We start from the raw sequence: 8,109 nt of genomic DNA on the forward strand, positions 1-8,109 counted from the left end.
AAAATGAAATTGCAGCAAACCATATAAACATGAAATGATAAGAGAGACACACTGAAAATCAAAAATGGATAAACAAAAATGAAAAGACAAAAATAAATAAACACAATGGTAGCACAAAGGTGCCAGGTAAGAGACATTAAAAGAGCAAGGACCTTGAGGAAGATGTCAGCATTTATTTTATTTTTTTTTAACTTTTCTGTTCTTTTTTCCACGACCTTCAGTGACCAGAAATAGTTGGCAAACTGTCAATGTGAAAGAGGGAGAGCTTCCATTCAATTTATATCATAGTTTATTAGTTTATTTATATAAAATATAATAATCTGAATATGCCAATTAACTGGTAATTTAAGTTATAATAACTATAGTAGAGTTAAAAGTACAAAATATGGTTCTGAGATGTAGTGGAGCAGATGTATAAAGTTGCATAAAATGGAAACACTCAAACATAGTACAAGTACCTCAAAATAGTAGGCAACTTGGCAAGGCAAGGCAACTTTATTTGTATAGCACTTTTCATACACAAGGCAGACTCAAAGTGCTTCACAGCACAACATGTCATGAATTCAAATGCATTACGGAAAGACAAAGAGAATAAAACCACAGAGAATAATCAAAACAGTGCGGACGTTAAAAGTGCAAAGATTTAGCACAAAGGCAAGGTGAACATAAAAGTTTTCAGTCTAGTTTTAAAAGTGGTCAGAGTGGGTGAAAGTCTCACATCTTCAGGAAGTTTATTCCAGCTGTTTGTTGCATAATGACTGAAAGATGCTTTCCCTTGATTTGAGTTTACTCTGCGAACCACTAACAGATTGGTCTCAGAGGATCTTAGTGATCTAGAGGGCTTATGTAGTGGGAGCATATCAGTGATATACTTCGGCCCTAGACCATGTAGTGATTTATATGTGAGCAGGAGGATTTTGAAATCAATTCTCTGATGTACAGGAAGCCAGTGTAATGATTTAAGAATTGGTGTAATGTGCTCACATTTTTTGGTCTTTGTTAGAACTCTAGCAGCAGCGTTCTGAACAAGCTGTAGCTGCCTGACAGTTTTTTTTGGGAAGACCTGCAAGGAGACCATTACAGTAGTCTAGGCTACTGGTTACAAAGACATGGACAAGTTTTTCTAAGTCTTGAGCTGACATGAGCCCTCTAAGTCTTGTTACCTTTTTGAGGTGATAGTAGGCCGATTTTGTTACTGATTTGATGTGACTGTCAAAATGTAAATCAGAATCCATAATAACCCCAAGATTTCTGGCTTTATTTGAGGTTTTCAGGGACAGTGATTGAAGGTGTTGGATGACTTTAAACATCCAGTGTTTGACCTGCTCAATGCACTGCCACAGTAGATCTATGGGGCGATAGTCATTTGGTGATAGCGCTACATAGATTTTGGTGTCATCGGCATAGCAATGGTGGTCAATGTTATTATTTTGCATGATTTGTCCTAGTGGGAGCATATAGATGTTAAATAAAGTCGGCCCCAAGATTGAACCTTGGGGGACTCCACAAGTTACGTTGGTTTGTTCTGATACAAAGTCGCCAATGGAAACAAAATAGTTCCTATCTTGTAGATATGACTTGAAACAGTTTAAGACTGTGCCTGAGAGCCCCAGCCAGTTTTCCAACCAGTCCAAAAGTATTGAAGTAGTAAATTTAGTATGCGTAAATTTAGTATGCGTACTTCATTATTTTCCGCCACTGCACTTGCACTTTTTAATTTTCTTATACTTCCTACTTCATTGTAGTGGATAATATTGTACTTTATAATCCACTACGTTTATCTGACAGCTACAGTTAGTTAGTGTGCAGATTAAGATTAAACATCTGATGAGATTTATAAAATGTAATGTAAGCCATTAAACATTTACCTGCCCACCACACAGATATTATAGTGGAATAGAGTAGTTAAAATGAGCTCATTTTTGAAAAGTTACAGCATTATATTGCTGCTTTCATTTCAACGGATGAGAAATATTAATACAATAATAAAAAAAACATTATGAAACTCTGAGAAGGGCCTTTCTGCTGCATGGTAAGTACATAAACAAGAGGAATGTAGTCATACGCATCTATGGTTACCCATTAAATCTTAATGACTTTCAACTCGCTGCAGAAGAAGAAAGCGCCAGAATCAACAGTTCACTCGATAAAACAGTAACATTGAACAGGAAGTGTTGATTGCTCCATGGATATCTTCCACTCTAACAGTCCGGACTGTTTGAAGCATGAAGACATTATGTATCAGTACACTAAGGCTGCATTCAGACAGACTTTAGACATGTGAGGCCTAATTCATTTCAATGAGGCCAATGCTTTGCAACCAACACAGAGGACTGGCAAAACAAGGTCAGACCCGGCTTAACTTTTGCTGCAACCAAATGCAACCTCCAAAAAGGTACTACACTGGCCAATGAAATATGTGCAAGTACAAATTCCTGGTCATTATTGGGTAAGATTTGTAAGGTTATGTTAGCTTTAATATTAATTTGGTGATCGGTTTAATGAAGGATAAGTGCAACAGTCACAAAAGCGAAATCCATCCTCATAATGTTACAGTGTGTACGCTCAGCGACTAATGAGCCTTCAAGCTCCAATACATTATTCAAACTGGCCTTGCTGGTTCGTATCATCTCTACCTTAACATCAACACACCCCAACCAACCCCTCTTTTTGCCCACCCTCACCTTTGGTTGCGGTACAAAGAGAGGGGGCGAGCCAAAGAAATAGACAGAATACAAGAAAGCAAAAAGTGTTATTCAGCCTCATCATTAAAACAATGGGGTTAAAGGCTTAACCATGGCCTCTTATCAAATACCCAGTGGGTGATAAATGTGTCTTCGCTTTTGAGCAGAGGAGGACCCTTGCTGATAAAGACAACCGGGGGCAAGAGAGAGCGCAAGAGAGAGAAAAAGAAAGAGTGAGAGACGGGGAGGGAAAGATGGAGAGACTATGCAGAGCGGCGCACGGCTTATCTTCGCCTCTAATTAGCTACTGTATGTACAACTCTACAGCCGCCAGCCATGTTGGGAATTCCAACGAATTTCTCAACTGCACTCTTGTTTTTGTTTTTTTCCCCATACATACACAGGGTATGGAGGGAGTGGGAAGTGTGTGGCTGTTTGTATTTTTGTGCGTGTGAATCCTTCGGCCTTGTTTGTATGTGCACTGAAGGTATTCTAAATGTAGGGTATAAACCTTGGGGGGGGGGGAGGAGGAAGAGGAGGTGGAAAGAAATCTAATTACAGTACTCCATCTATGAGGGGAGGAGATGCGGAGCACGCTGCTGGGGTTTCTGCTGCTCTACTCGCCTCTCGGATAGGAGACACCGGTCTCCAGCCGTGGGAATTCAATCTTCTCTGAAGAGATTCGATGTGCGTGAAAAACCTGTTCTCTCTAAATTCAACATCCTAAATGAGCAAATGACCCACATGTCTTTCTTCCTCTGCTTGCAGCAACTAAATGATGGCACAGTTGCACTCATGCGTTGAAAAATTGGCATATGTAGGGGCAAAGAGAGCCTTATTTACTATGATTTTGAGTATGACAGTGATGAGGTGCACAGGAGTAGCCATTATATGAGTAAAGAACTTCCTTCAGGGTGTTTAGGGATTTGTGTGATTGTTACCAACAAACTGACTGTATTGTACTGATTGAAAAGTCTTCTACCAAGTAGTACCACAAAGAAGTAAATTCAAGTTATCTTGTCCTTTTGTTGACCTGTTATAAAAGCTCTTTACAAAACAACCAATAAATCACAAACTTATTTGAGCATTTATTACATGCATTTTTGTAATATGTTTGTAACAATAATAATATTAAACACAAGCAAGTGCACAACTAAAGGCAATACTTAATATCAAACAAATCACTGTCAGATCAGAAACCATAGTAATTGCTTGCGCAATTAAAAAAGGGAGAACCCAATAGTGAAGTCGCCCGAGAGGGGGTCATCACGCAGAGTCAGTGTATCATTAATATGAGCTGGAATGAAGTCAACAGTTCCCAGGGTGGAACTGCTCGCTCTGATGAGCCCCAGAAAGACTAATTGGTGTCGCACCTTTCCCGTGTGCGGCTGTACTGCTGAGATAACATATAGATACTTACTGTCTAATATATCATGCATAGAAAAATGCATCAATGCGTCGCGATTTATATGCAAAGTGCTAACGCACACACAAAAACCAAAATAAACACAATTACTCAAATATCTCCCGACACACATTCATCCTACAAGAAAAAGCAGCAGGGAGAAAAATGAGAAATACCTCAGTGAGGAAAAATCAATTAAATGTATTTCTATGTCTGCAGGGGACTGTATTATGTGTCTCCATCATATGTCCCCGGAGTGGTGGGGGGGCTGCTGAAAACAGGAATCATAACCTCACCAGTGAGCTGAGCCGAATCCCCCCCAGCTGCTGTAAGTCGACTGACGCCACAAAAAGATACCTTTGGAGTGGTCAGTCACACATGTTGGTGTGCACTTACTTATGAGGATTGATCTGATGCCAAAGACACATTTGTATAACACAGCGATTCCAATTACAGACAGCTTTTCTGTAGAATGTTGAATAACAAAGACTGTGGTAAGCCGTCCAATTTTACATCTTTGTTATTGTCAGACTGCTGTTTTGTTTTGCTAAAATAAGAACCAATAAGAACTCCGCGGCAGCCAATGAAGTAGAATATCCTTGAAGAGTTTTTTGAACAATGTCCATATGTTATTGGTACAAAGAAACACTGTTAGTTCATTACAAAGGGCTTCCTGCTTTCCTTTAAGGGCTCTTGAAACCCTTTTTACACTATAAAACACGTAATCCCTCAACCGTTTCTATAACTACATTTGTCTTCCAAGGAAAAATAATATGAGAGCTGGCAGCACAAAGAGACTTATCCTTGTCAACTGCTTACTTTATGAAAATCTCAGTAGAAAATGACATTCATGTTTCATCTATGCCAATGCCGAACTGTTTTGGTTGTGGACTTTAATCTTTTTGAGACAGGAAACAGAAGTGTCTATGTGTGTGAGGTTAATGACGCTACCCATTACTGTAATGACAGTAATAATCACCAGAGTATAAGAGCACATCTGGAGGCTTCATATCACAGGGTGCAGCGGTGAGGACAGACCAACACAGGAGGGAGATGATGTGTGAATAATGCAATGCAAAGAGGGGGGAAAGAATTACCATAACCAATGTATGTCCAGAGCAGACATGATTTACCACGGATGAGAGGAAACACAGCCCCTCACTGCGCTGACAGTAAGACAAACAACATACTCGCCCTGGTGTTCTTTATTTCTTCAATATGCAGTAAATAACAAATCCTAGTTTTCTGCAATTCCTTCCTTGTTTTGATGGTTTTCTCATTTAAAAAGTCGGGATATTTTCTTTTACAAGGCTCTCATTTGCCCTGCAGGGAACTCCTACTTTATGGAACTTCCTTCCATTCCTTCATGTTGCAGCTAACATGTTAAAAACAAACAAACAAATGAGTGAATCAGTGTTTTGTGAAAAACAGAAGTGAAGTTTAGGTTTAAGTTAGAAAAATATGTATGTGCTTTTTCACGTGTGTAAAAATGTAAAAAAATAAATAAAAACTTCTGTTGCTATTTATAATGTAGTTGATTATGTATTGTGTGGACAGTCAACATTAAACATGTGAGTAAGTGCTAATCCTGTGAAGATATAGAAATTATCGGAATTTTACATATTAAAATTCCCATATTCTGATGATTTTAGGCTAATCTTTTAAAATCTTTAAAAAACACATATATTTTTTAAAAACAACAAAAGAGTCTGTAGCTATGCTTATCATAAACCTATAAAAGTGTTGGCAGAGCCAGCCCTAGACTTTTGGGGGCCCTAAGCAGAATTCGGTCCCCCCTCCACAATGTAACATGTTACCACTTCACATGGATTGAAGTTGTGTATTGTAAATATCACTTTAGGTATACAGAAAGCACAAATAGGCCCGTTAAGACTAAAGGGAGTAACAACACTATATCTAAATAGACCCTATGAATGGTCCCTCTCATTTTAGTGTTACATTTTCATTGGAAAGGGCTGAATTCTTCGTCTTCATCCGTCAGATGACACAACCACAACCACAAATATATCCAGATTGCGCTGTGCTAGTGGCAGCCTATCGTAGCAGCTCCCGGTACTTTGCAGTTTTTATTGTGTTTTTAGCGTATTTATTTATTATCTGTACCCCGCGCTGTGGATACACACTGTCCACACATCAAGATGTTTATCCACCGGTTTGGATATCTCTTAGTTAGTTTTTTCGTGCTTTGGTCTCTCCTGGTGACTGGAAGCCGTGCTTGCCCTACAGCCGGCAGTGTTTACAGTCGCGACCAGCTGATCGCCCTGTGGCCCCAAAACCCCTTCGTCGGGGAGAGACCCACAGTACCGAAGGAGCTAAGGAGGAGACAGCGAGGCTGCAGAGCAGGAGCTAAATGGAGGAGGAAGTTTAAACCCTGCATCCCTGCAGTTATTACTGGAAACGTAAGGTCCCTGGCAAATAAGATGGACGAACTGGAAGCGCTCGTAAGGACGCAGCGGGAATACAGAGAGTCCAGTATCATGTGTTTCACGGAAACGTGGCTACACCAGATACCGGACTCAAACGCCACCATCCCCGGATTCCATACAGTCCGAGCCGACAGAGACACCACCGCAAGCGGCGAGAAGAAAGGAGGAGGACTCGCCGTGCTCGTTAACAACAGGTGGTGTCACCCCGCGCACATCTCCGTGAAAGACCGGTTTTGCAGCCCGGACATTGAGATCATCGCCATCGAACTGCGTCCATATTATCTGCCACGGGAGTTTAACAGCGCCATCGCCATTACTGTTTACATTCCGCCGTCTGGCCGACGCAGCGTGTGACGCCATTAGCGCTGCGACCGCGGCACTACAGAAGAAACACCCCGGAGCATTCGTCATCATCACAGGTGACTTCAATCACGTCTCTCTCTCATCCACTCTCCCAACGTTTTACCAGTTTGTCAAATGCACAACAACGGACAATAAAACCATAGATCTGCTGTATGCAAACGTTAAAGAGGCATACAGCTCCACTGCCCTCCCTCCCCTGGGAAGGTCAGACCACAACCTCGTCCTGCTCTCCTCATCATACACGCCTGTGGTTAAGCAGCAACCAGTGACAGTAAGAACTGTGAAGAAATGGTCTCCTGAGGCCATGGAGTGCCCTAGAAGCCACCGACTGGGATGCATTTTACAAACCACACAGCGAGGACATTGATGGCATCACTGATTGCGTCTCTGATTACATTGGGTTCTGCATAGACAACACCATCCCCAGTAAAGAGGTCCGCTGATACCCAAATAACAAACCCTTGGTTACCAGCGACCTGAAGGCCCTACTCAACGAGAAAAAAGAGGGCCTTCATGTCAGGGGACCGTGCAGAGCTCAAGCGTGTTCAGAGAGAACTTAAACACAGCATCAGGGAGAGTAAGGGAAACTACAGGAGAAAGCTGGAATCCAAACTGGAAAACAATAACACCAGGGATGTATGGAGGGGGATGAGTGAGATCACCGGCTTCCAGAGGAGAGGAGGAGGAACAGCAGAGGGAAATGAACAACGTGCGAACGAGTTTAACCTGTTTTTCAACAGGTTTGACCCCAGCTCCCCCAGCAGCCCCCCTGCTGCTCCTTCGAGCAACTACCCCTTTACACAACTCCCCCACAGCTCCTCACCAGCCCAACAACCCCATCCCAACCCCCACAGCAGACACAAGGTTCCACCACCTCCTTGTGTGCCCATCACAGGACCCCCCTACAATTTGCATATCAGCCCCATGTTGGGGCTCATGATGCACTCATCTACCTGCTACAGGAAGCCAGCTCCTCCCTGGATAGACCCAACACCGCTGTCCGCACCATGTTCTTCGACTTCTCTAACGCCTTCAACACCATCCAGCCCAAGCTGCTGAAGGCCAAACTGGAGAACATGCAGGTGGATTCTCCTCTCGTCACATGGGTCAATGACTATCTGACGGGCAGGCCGCAGTATGTGAGATTACGAAACTGTGTGTCTGACCGCCTGATCAGTAACATCGGCACCCCCCAGGGAACTGGCTGTCG

The sequence above is a fragment of the Echiichthys vipera genome, assembly GCF_963691815.1.
Source record: "Echiichthys vipera genome assembly, chromosome: 18".
Classification (NCBI taxonomy): domain Eukaryota; kingdom Metazoa; phylum Chordata; class Actinopteri; order Perciformes; family Trachinidae; genus Echiichthys; species Echiichthys vipera.